The sequence below is a fragment of the Lontra canadensis genome, unplaced genomic scaffold (genome assembly GCF_010015895.1).
Source record: "Lontra canadensis isolate GAN:19392208 unplaced genomic scaffold, GSC_riverotter_1.0 scaffold9, whole genome shotgun sequence".
In the NCBI taxonomy this organism is placed as follows: Eukaryota; Metazoa; Chordata; class Mammalia; order Carnivora; family Mustelidae; genus Lontra; species Lontra canadensis.
This window is the reverse complement of record NW_022631003.1, coordinates 12,104,140-12,115,792: the sequence shown is the minus strand read 5'-3', so window position 1 is coordinate 12,115,792 and position 11,653 is coordinate 12,104,140. Positions and strand designations below refer to the sequence as shown.

The 11,653-nt window shown below is 41.7% G+C and overlaps 1 pseudogene; it reads left to right on the top strand.

Moving 5' to 3' along the window:
* Positions 1–7,814: 7,814 nt before the first annotated feature.
* Positions 7,815–8,373, top strand: LOC116866378 (annotated as a pseudogene).
* The last annotated feature ends 3,280 nt before the right edge of the window (positions 8,374–11,653 follow it).

Sequence of the window (11,653 nt, the reverse complement as noted above, 5' to 3'; positions counted from 1 at the left end):
CCCATCTGGGGCACGTGGGCCGCAGGGTGAATATAGCTGGTGGGCAGTGGCGAGAGCCAGACCCACGAGAGGCTTGGACTGGAACTGCAGATGGAGAGTGAACGAGGCAGGCCACAGAGGCCAGTCCAGTTTCCAGTCCAGTGAAAATGATGACTGGGGACCCAACAAAGGCTACATTTTACTCTATTGTGTTTCCAAACAAACCCTGCAAAGGATATACACCTATTGAGGTTACACAGACATGAGAGTGGACACGAGCAGACTCCCCGCTGAGCAAAGAGCAGGACACAGGGCTTGATCCTGAGACCCTGAGATCATGACCTGAGCTGAAACCAAGAGCCAGATGCTTAACTGACTGAGCCACCCAGGCACTGCAAATTAGGTCTTTTTAAATATAGATGATTTGCCTTTGAACATCAAAGAAAAAGTGTAGGACATTGAAACCATCAACATGTAAGTTTAAAAGAGTAAGCTCTTAAACCTGTTGCATTTAAGAATCACACCGAAAGCTTTGCAGAAAATATTGATGTCCAGGCCAATTACATCAGAACCTTTAAGGGTGAGGGGCACCTGGTGGGTTCAGTTGAAAGACCGTGTGACGATTGATCTTGGGGTTATGAGGTCAAGCTCCATGTCAGGTGTTGAGATTACTTAAATAAATTAAACTTTAAAAAAAAAAAAAAAAGGATCTCTTGGGATGGAAGCCCAAGCTTGGGTATTTATTAAAGTTGCACAGCAGATTCTAGATGCAGCCAGGTATGACAACATCTGGATTAGGCTGCAAAACAGGAATGTGTCTAAAAAGATCATTCCATTCCCTTTTCTCCTCCCTGTTCCTTTACAGATCAAGTCACCTTGACACAATTCCAAAGCATCTTATACCAATCTTCCTAACCGTCTGAAATTATTTATGTGTGTATCCGTGTGACTTTTCCATTAATGTCTCCCCCGTTAGTCAGTGAGCTGGGGGATGACAGGGACCCTGATAGCTTTATGCACTTCACTGAGCTCCCAGTACTGGCCTGGCAGAGTGTAGTTGCTTAATAAATATCTGTTGAATGAATAAAACAGTATCAAAATGTTTACAGGTTAGATGGTGGGTATGTTTCACACTGGGAAATAAATTTTGTCTCTTCCCTCCCAAGAAAGGTCAGATTCGTCTGAAGGGAGACACGGAGCCAAAGGAGCCACAATCAGGCAAAACACTGAAGCTGGAAAAAGCAAAGAGGAATGGAATACACATTCACAAAAAGCCTGCTAGGAAGCCAGGAAGGACCTAAATAAAGCTTCAAATTCTAGAGACAAGAATGAGAACAACTGAAGTCTGGGCTTTGCAAAATGACACAGGAAGCAAGTTCAGAGGGAAACACGAAGAGTTCTCATCCCCAGGGCTAAGACCTTTTACTGATGCCCACGGCCGAGTTCCTGAGAATTAAGGGCACATATGCTGTCCAGACAAATTCCAAAAGGGCCCTGCAAACCCTGAAATCCTATGACCTTATTTAAAGGTCAAAAAATTGGAACCACTGTGAGAAAGTGCAACCTTTCGTTTCATGAATAGAAATCCCAAATCAGTGAACTGATATTATGTTTGTACCTTCCCTGCTTCAAGAATCTACATAACAAAGGGGAAAGAGGGTTTGAAATTAATAATAAATATAATGCCTTATTTAAAGCATATCTCGAGTTTATAATAGCTTCCAGAAATATAGTGTGGAAATCTAAGTGTGTTATGTAACCTTCGTTTCTAAAATGACTCAGACATGTGATTGATTTAGTATTTAAAATAGTCAGTGGTTCAACATTTTGAAGGTTGATTCTAAACACATTCACGTATGGCTGCAGATATTGCCTATCTAGATATAAAAACAGAACTCATTAGAGATTGCCAAGGACACATGAAGAACATCCCACAGTCTGTATATTAAGGGACAGTTTGTTTTTAATCTTGCTATAGTCATTTACTTTCTCATTTAAGATGTCCATTGGACTGGGGTCATTTGGTATAAAACCTTGTAAGTAAAGGAAGAAACTAAGTAAAGATATTTGATATAAAGCTTTAGCAACTGTTTGAAAGGGGGCAAAAGTATAGAAACCCATTTTTGTGTAAACAACTAGAAGTAAGAATTCTAGGTGAATTCTGAAAGGTAATAAATAGTATCATTTTCTGAGACCTTCATTGTATAAACTATATTTCTAATGTCACGGAATTGAAGCAGAGACAGGACTTTACAATTTCCAACTGGCTCCAGAAAAACTGTTTCCAAAAAGAAAGATTTTCTCAGGAAGTATGAATTCTGTCTTTACAAAATGATTTGAATCAAGGCTGGGAATCAATGAAGCAAATCAAAATGGATACCCAGGGCAAGTCCTTTAATCAACAGAAAGGTAACTGTACAAAGAGCAGGTAGGCAATGTTTTCAGTCCCTTGAAATATCTTTAGTAGTATAGAGTACACGCATGCAGGGAAGCATTTCCCCCTTATACTGCAGATTTCTTCTCACAAAAAGCTTTCATAGCGAAGAAAGTGAAAAAATGGAGCATGCCTTTCTCCTGCGGGAGTCCCCAGTCCGTGTGGAAACATGGCCGCCGTTCTTGTCCCCCCAGCGTGATGTCACTTGAGCCTCTGCTGCAAAGACTTCCTCTGGTACTTCTTTCTGAGCCTGCTTCTTCGCTGCTGTCTGAGCCTTTCTCGAGACAGGAACATCCATATTCCATCTGCTTGTTGCCTGCTCTGCCAATTTGCATCATTTTGTCCACCCATGACTTGTCAGTGTGACTGAGCTCCCATCCAGCTTCCTGAGTAGCTCCATCGGCCTCCTGGCCATGCCAGAGCCCACAGGAATCGGCAGAAGACAGTCACCACCAGCAGAGCCTGGGATTCCGATGTTTTGCACAAACCTCTAGGTAATATCCATCATCATCTGGTCCCAAGCTAGACACGACTGAAGAATAACTGGATAACACAGATGCTGTTGTTAACTGAGAATGAGAGAAGGGGAAGCGAGACAGAAGTCCCAGGCAGATATCTTACTAATTATTTATCTGCTGCCTGATTAGTCTTACAAAAGAGAAAAGTGGCTCCTTGGTGTGAAAGGGGACATCTGAACTTAGAGACTATTGGGAGTCTTGGGTCTCCCCTAGACCAGCTATGTGATCTTGGGAGGTTGTAATTTACTTATCTATACCGAAGTTCAGCATTGCTGGGAGAGTTCAATGAGGCCCCTAGAACTGAGACAGGAGGTGCTTATGTCCCTCTCGACCATCTCTTGGTGGCTTGGTGTGGAGTTGCTCCAATTCCATCTTCCCCAGGGCCCTCCACTTGTCAGCCCTCACCTAGCTCCAGTTTTCATTACCGGACTTAGTACCTAAGTATTCATGATACTTTACATGTAACATGATACATTACATACTTTACACAATACCTGAGAAGTATTCATGACCTGACTCAAGATAACTTAGGGTTCCTACCATGTTCTGGACTAAGCAAAATGGGTACATTCCCTGCACTCATGGATTTACAAGTCAAATTAGAGAAACAGACATTAATAAAAAATGATAGTGATGAATAAGTCACAAACTTGGGAAAGAACTATGAAAAAGAAGCGCCACTGGAGAGAATCCCAGGGAGACCAAGGTTTCAAGGAAGGATTTCTCCAGGAAATGATCGCCAGGCAGGGCGCTGCAGGACGAGAAGGAATAAGGTAGATGAAGGGGTGCCTAGGGAGGAGGTGGCAAAGAGTGTGGCATGAAGAACTGAAAGAAGCCAGGGTAGCTGGTTGGTTTGGAGACCATGTTTGGGATTTGGGCTCTATCCTGAGGACAATGGGGAATCATTGAAGGGTTATAAGAAGGCTGATAGCAAAACCAGATCCGCATTTTGAAAGACACACTGGGTGCTGTGTGAAGAATATATTGGACAGATGGAAGAGTAGAAGTGGAGAGACTAGTCTGGAGGCTGTTGCCATGATCTGGGTAAGAACTGATAATAGCCTAGCTAAAGTGGTGACAACCACACACAGAGCTGGATACTGGGGTGAACACCACACGCCACGTCTGTCTCTTCATGGAGCTTATGGGGAAGACATTAAACTAGTAATCACAGTGGGAGTGAGCACAATAGGGGGTAGAGAGTTCTATAAGCACACTTAGCAGAGGTTCTAGAATCCTCTGCTGGTACTCCATCCCCTCCTGGGCCTTTTGGCTGGCTTAAAGAGAGTTCTTCCAAGGACAGAGCTTATCCTTGAATCCCAGGTTAGTGGTTCATCGATAAATCAGCTAGTTATTGACTCATGCCTGGATTTCTCTTTTTGGATTTTACCTTTTTGAAAAAGTGTACACCTGCTAAGCATCAAACTGGTTCCAATCCCTGTGCCTTGGTTCTCTCCTTTCCAACCCCAGGTCCAGACTAGAACCCACGGAACACCTAAACTTTTAAATTAGGACTTCACTATCAGTAGGTGTGACCAGATAATATCCCCAGTACCTGATTCACGCCAGTGCAGGATTCTGTGCAAAATGCTAAACTTTCTCCTGGTTAGACCCCTATTGAATCCCCCTGATTCCCAAAATAAAGGAGCCGCTCTCCTCTAGCTATTCTTGATGAGGCACTTTCATTAAAAGCCATTAGTTCCATTAAACACACACACATGCACACACAACAAAACAAAAACTCACTTCCAGCATGGAAATTTCTGGAAAATAGGGAAATTAAACATGGTCATCTTGGTAGATTAATGACCAGTTTTGTTGCATTATTTTTATCCTGGTGAGAATGTTATATGAACTTTGTTAATGTACGTAAAAGCAGAAAAGAGATATTACATTTGAAAACCACTCATACAAAATATTTATTGATATTCTTTTCTGAAGTAGGTCACTTTTTGAAAAGACTGAAATCATTGTGGCTTTCCTTTTAGATTTCAAAGTGTGAAAAAAGGAAATCCTGATAAAAATCCTGACCTCATGAAGTGAACTGTAAGAAAGGCATGAAAATAGAATTTTAGAATAAGTAGTTAATTATGACTTTTCCACATATAGAATTCCACACATAATAAAAACAATTGTGCATGTTTGGTAGTGTATTGTGGAATAATAATTCCACAATTTGCATTGGTGGTGCATTAAGAAATTCAAGCAAACTTAATAATGACAAGCTTCAAGACGAAAATAAGAGTCTGGCTCAGTTAGAATAATGACTAATTCGTAACTGTAATTAACACCTTGGAAGGTCTCAACAGAGAAACTAGCTGGATGTGTAGCAGTGATGTCATCAGACTGTTTATGTCTGGGATGAACTGCATCAGTGATTTGGGGCACAGGGTACCAAATCTCTATTTTTAAAAAAAAGAAAAGACAGGTTTTTTGAAACTAGGATTGATATAGTGATTTGTCTTTACAATATAATTGAATAGATTTTTTTCAAAACTAGGACCCCTGCTTCCCCCATCAAACATACTACCATCTCTCTTCTGATTTCTTTGGGAAACTAACAAAAGACACATGGGGATCATAAACTGTAGCTTTACTTCTGGCTCTCCCTCTGATCTTCCATATGATTGTAGAGCATTTCATGTAAATAACTTCCATGTCTGAATTCAAATTTGGTTTTTAATTTATACTCAAAGACCAGGAATACGCAGGTGTTACTGAAATGACTGTTGCGTGACTAATGATTTTTCCACATTAGGCACAAATAAAGGACTGCCCTTTGGTTTGTGGTTACAGGAGCTCTTCACAGGACCTGCCTCCACAGTCTGCCACTGGGAGTCGACAGGAAAGCACTTACACTCTGATTGCGTTCTCAGCTCTCAGTCACACGGCCTGCCACACATTGCATCACAATCTGTCCTTCAGACAGACCACCAAGTGGCTGACTGAGCTAAACATTCATTGCAACTAAATGAGATCATTGCCAGGCAAGGTCATCAATTGTTGGGTAACTAGCTGCCACAGTGGCAAAACCCACCAAATGGCAAAACCCACAGTGGCAAAACCCACCCACTTTTGATTTGTTGAAATGGCAGCAGTTTTTGGTTTGGGAAGGAGCAGTGTGGGGTGTGGAATAAGGGGTTAGTCTGGAGTCAGCTCAAACTTTGTAGGACTTTTTACTGAGCCTCCTATCAGCTGGATTGCCTTGGACTGTTTCTTAATCTCTTTAACCTTGAATTTCCTTATCTGTAAAATGAAGAGATAAGAAAGCCTACTTCTTAGACTGTTGCAAATATTTCAGAGAAATACATAAAATTCTATCACAGAGACTGGCACATAGTAGGCACTCAGTTAAAGGTAGCTAGTTTCTGAGACCCCTTCAATCCATTCTCCCATTGCTGTCAGGTGATACCTTCCTCAAATACTATTTTTATTTTGCCTTTTTCTATTGGCAATCTCCTATGCAAACATGCCTGCCCTGTCCATAATTCTCATACAAATGGTCCTTTCTTGTTCTTGCCTGGGTTTTCCCTAGCCTGGAAAGTCCTCCTCCTTTGCCTCTGTTTATCCAAATTGTTCCCATGTTTTTATTTGTTTTTTAAACCCAGCCCAAGTCTTAATTCCTTCTTTAGGGGAAGCCTGACTCATTGACTTCCCACTCTGTTTGGAAATGGCTCCTGTAGGCTGTACTTCACTCTAACTCATACCAAGATTTCTTCTGTGCTAATCTTTTTTCAACAGCAGATGGTAAGGTTCTTGGTACGGGGATGGTTATTACAAATTATATCTATATCTACCATGGTATTCAGTCTAAAGCCGACCACATAATAGACTCTCACACTTCTGTGTACAGATACAGCATTGTCACCTTCATGTTAATTTTGCTTGATGAGTAGTTACCTGTAATAGTCATGCTTTTGTTGGACCCAGAACACAGCTTTGAATGAAACAGAAGTCAAATTAGTTTTAAAATCTTTCTTAGAATTCAATTATAGAATCACAGAAACACCGTTTTCAAGCTTAAGTGTCCTACAGAGTTATCTAAATCGGATCCTTGTTATTTTACCGTTGAGAAAACCAAGAAGCATAGAGATGAAATTACTTGTCCACCATACCCAGTTCATGTGAGATCCAAAAGGACAAGTTGGTTTCCTAACGTCCAGGCAGTGACACAAGAAGGGGACAGTCCCCGGTACGTCTAGCACTGAGATGTACACACAATTAAGCGGGTACTCCTGATGGTGAATTGAATGTGTCAACTTGACTAAGCCATGGGCTGCTTAGGTGTTTGGGTAAATATTATTCTGGGTATGTTTGTGAGGGTGTTTCTGAAAGAGATTAATATTTGAATTGGTAGAATGAGCAAAGCAGCTTACCCTCCCCAGTGTGGGTGGGTCTCATCCAATCTGTTGAGGGCCTGAATAGAACAGAAGGTGGAGTAAGGGAGAGTTTATTCTCTGCCTGTCTTCAGGTATGTTGGTCTTTTCCTGACATTGGGCTTGAACACTGAATGAAACTTGGACCATCAGCCTCTTGGTTCTCAGGTCTTTGGATTCAGGCTGGAACTGCACCATTGGCTCTCCCATGTCTTGAGTTTGCCCACTGCTATCTTGGGACTTCTCAGCCTTGATAACCACAGGAGCCAATTCCTTATAATAAAATCATATAGATAATCTCCTATTGGCTCTGTTTCTCTCTGGAGAACCGAAACTAATACAATACTCAGCAATGAATGTCAGGGATTGACATTTTCACAGCTCAATAGTGAGAATTGTGAATTCCAACATCCTGGAACTGAGTCCTGGTTCTGACTCATGTGTTTTCCACAGAGCCACGTAAGCCATCTGCATCTCAGTCCTCCAGTTGTAAAATAGAAAAAGGAAATGGGGCTTGGTGTAGCTGCACGGAAGACCACATCGGGGAAAATGGCAGGAGAGGAGAAGCCTGTGAAGCCTCAGCAAGCTGGAGCAACCAAAGTAACGGAGGGGAAAGTTCCAGTCACAACGCTGAGAAGCGATCCACTGAAGAAGAAGCTGCAGACCTCCCAAAAAAGCCTACAAAGATCTCCAAGTTTGGATTTGCCGTAGGCAGTCACATGGCAAAGAAAGCCTTGGCCATACCCATCAAACTCGGATCAAAGAAGCCTAAAGAAACTGTTCCAACTCTTGCCCCAAAAACCCTGTCTGTAGAAGCAGCTTTTAATGAAGATGAAGATAGTGAACCAGAGGAAACGCCTCAAGAAGCAAAGATGAAGATTAAGGGATTGGAAGGGATACACAAACTTCAGCAGGACCAAACTCCTTCAGGAAAGGAAAGCATGGTTTTTCTGAAAGCCAGAAGGTATGGGAGCAAAATATAAAATCTCATCTTGGAAATGTCCATGACCAAGACAATTAAATGATATGTTTTGAAAATGAGGTGTCGGGTGAGTGTAAAGTTAAAAGAAACAGTTTCCTTTTTTAAAGAATGGTAGAAAACTATATTTGGAGCCACCTTTTTTTTTTTCCTTTAAGATTGAGTGGTTGGGGTACCTGGGTGGCTCAGTTGGTGAAGCATCTGATTTCGGCTCTGGTCATGATCCCAGGGTCCTGAGATCAAGCCATGCATCAGTCTCTGCATTCAGTGGGGTGTCTGCTTACCCCTTTGTCCCTCTCTTTCCTTCTGCCCCTCCCCCTGCTCATGTGCACACACGTGTTCTCTCTCTCTCTCTCTCAAATAAATAAATAAATAAATAAAATCTTAAAAAAAAAAGATTGAGTGGTGCACTAATAAATGAGAGCTTGAAATTAAAAAAAAAAAAAAAAAGAAAGAAAGAAAAAGGAGATGGGACTAGACATACATTCCTTGCTCCTTACCAGGTTGGTATCAGCCTCCAAAGAGATAAAGGATATAAAGGTATTTTACACTTAAAAATTACTAAGATGTTGTCGGCTTTTCTGAGTGACTTTTAAAATATCATGGGAAATAACAACATAAATGCTGTTGGCAGCAAATACAAATCAGATTTGTGGGTCTAAAAAATACTCTGGTAGCTTGCTTGTTCCATTTATCTTCCTTCAGGAGAAGCACCTTGAAGCCATTTAAGGTCTTAAATGGCAGAAAGAAAGAAAGAAAGAAAGAGAGGGAAGGAGGGAGGGAGGAAGGAAGGAGGAAGGAAGGAAGGAAGGAAGGAAGGAAGGAAGGAAGGGAAGAAAGGGAGGGAGGAATTTAGAGCCTTTTGTGTATAGTAGAATTCTCTTGTCTTGGGGAGGAATATCCACAAATGCTTGGGATATTTGCCTAAGTGCAGAGATAAGCTTTTAGAAAGGGCTGGTGGTAAGTTTTCTGCTAGGGTTTTCCTTGTTATTTTAAAGAGATAAGATATTTTTGTAGCGACTGTTTTCATTCTAGTTTATGACATTCTAAGGCATCTCTAAAATCTCTAAACCAATTACTTTTTACTTACTTGATGGTTAAAAAAGAAGTAGAGCTCACAGAGTATTTTTAGCAAACAGGTAAGATCAAAGGGTCTCAAGGTCAAACAAATCATTTGTTTGATTCCAAGAACACTGAGACTTACAGCTTGGTATTGACTGAATAGCCGTGTGCAGTAGAGTGCATGCACAACAGAAACAGCAGGCAACAAACAGAAAGCACCAGAGTGGAGTCAGAGTTTGGGGAAGGACTGGACCAAGGTCCACGACCTCTGTGGCCAATAGAAGTAAAGAGTAAGTGAAGGTTTCCTAACTGTAGATAATCCAGACTTGGCTGGAGAGCGCAGTTCTCCGAAAACTACCAAGTGAATTTCCAGGAATCAAGTGGCAATAAAGAATGCCATCACCAGAGAAACGGGTGGTGGATAAGGAACATCTAGGGCAGTGATTCTCAATTCTGGCTGTACAGGGAACCACTGGGGAAGATTTTTTCTTAATCAGAGTATCAGTCTATCACCCCTTTAGACTCTTATTTATTTATTTATTTATTTATTTTGTAAAGATTTTATTTATTTATTTGACAGACAGAGATCACAAGTAGGCAGAGAGGCAGGCAGAGAGAGAAAGAGAGGAGGAAGCAGGCTCCCTACCAAGCAGGGAGCCCAGTGTGGGACTTGATCCCAGGACTCCGAGATCACAACCTGAGCTGAAGGCAGAGGCTTAACCCACTGAGCCACCCAGGCACCCCTAGACTCTAATTTAATTGAGAGTCCAAGCACTCCCCATTTGTGTATGTGTGTGTGTGTGCATGGTTCTGTTTTAAAGTTTCTTGGTTAACGTTACTGTGTAGCCAGCATTGAGAACCACTGGTCAAGGTTAGTTGCAGTTCCTAAGAACCAACAGGCTTAATCATCATAGCTACAAGTGTTTAACTGCTATGAGGAGGGTCATCCCTTCTCTAGGACATTCCCTTTCCCAGACAGTTACTCTAATAAGTTAATATAAAGGTGCTGTTGACTCCACTCTGATCTACGTTAAGCACCATCCTTGCACCTGGGCAAGCAGAACCCGGAAGCGGGGCCCCACCCTTCCTCTTTCATTGCAGCACCTTCCTCAAAATTTTCTAGACCCTGTCCGGTGCATGGAACCCCAGGCTAGACCAGGATTTGTGTGGATCCTAGTCCCCATTTCTGTAATTTGGGCAACTCTTCAATACCATATCAGAGAGGTCGGCCAGGTGCCCAGAAGAGCTCTGGTATCTGTACCTTTAGAATCACCTTAGAAGCCCATGGATGGCTCCTGTTCCAAGAGGACAATAGTAACCATATGGCCTACTGGCCAGCAGACATCTTTTCCTCTTGCAATCATGTGAAATTGGGCCACTGAAATGGTGCTGACACACTGATACCAAGCGACGCAGATTGAGCCATACATCTAGGAGTGGTCCTGCCCAAGAGAATCTTAACTCATTCCCTTGAAATAAATCCATGTTATCTTTCTGAGATCCCTTATAGTTTCTCATTTTCCCAGCCTCCCTCCAGCCAAATTCCTTCTGGTATCTCATTCTCTGTAGAGTCTGGATTTCTTGCCTCTAAATCCCAGTGTCCTCATGAGTGAGGCACTAATACCAGCTGATGACTATCTTGAATGCCAACTGTATACAAAGACCTGCAGATAATGGTGAATTAAATCTCATTGACTGAGTCCCTTAAGTCCTAGATATCCAGGATTCTGGATTCAGTATAAACAATTGTCTAATGGTATTTCCATACTTCTCTCTCCCCTCCCATCCCTTTTACCTCCTTCTTCCAATAAGCTGATGTCCCAAGTTCAGTCTTGAACACATGTGTCCGGTGCTGTTTCCTGTGTTCAGACTTGCAGGCTTAACTGTGAATCCGCTTGCATTCTGGTTCTGGCCTCTAGACTACATGGATTGTCCCTATTGAAGAACATAATTATGACAGATGCTGTAAAATTCTGGCTAGAGCAAGAACAAGCATCCAAATATGGACAGTTCTAGGTTTCCCATAGCAGGTAATAAAGGAAAAAATGAAATAACTATTGTGTTTTGTTTTGTTTTGTTTTGTTTTTGCTGAATTACTGGTATTTGTAGAAGTTATGGCCCAAGGTAGTGATGACAGCAGGAAACTTTTATTAGTCATTTACTCAAAAATAAGTTCTGATGCTGAAAAAAAGAGAAAACTTTAGTATTTACTGACTGCTTACCATATTCCAAGTACAACCCCATGAGTTGGGCATTTTATCATTATCCCTATTTTTCAGATGAGGAAACTAAGGCAAAGAGAGGC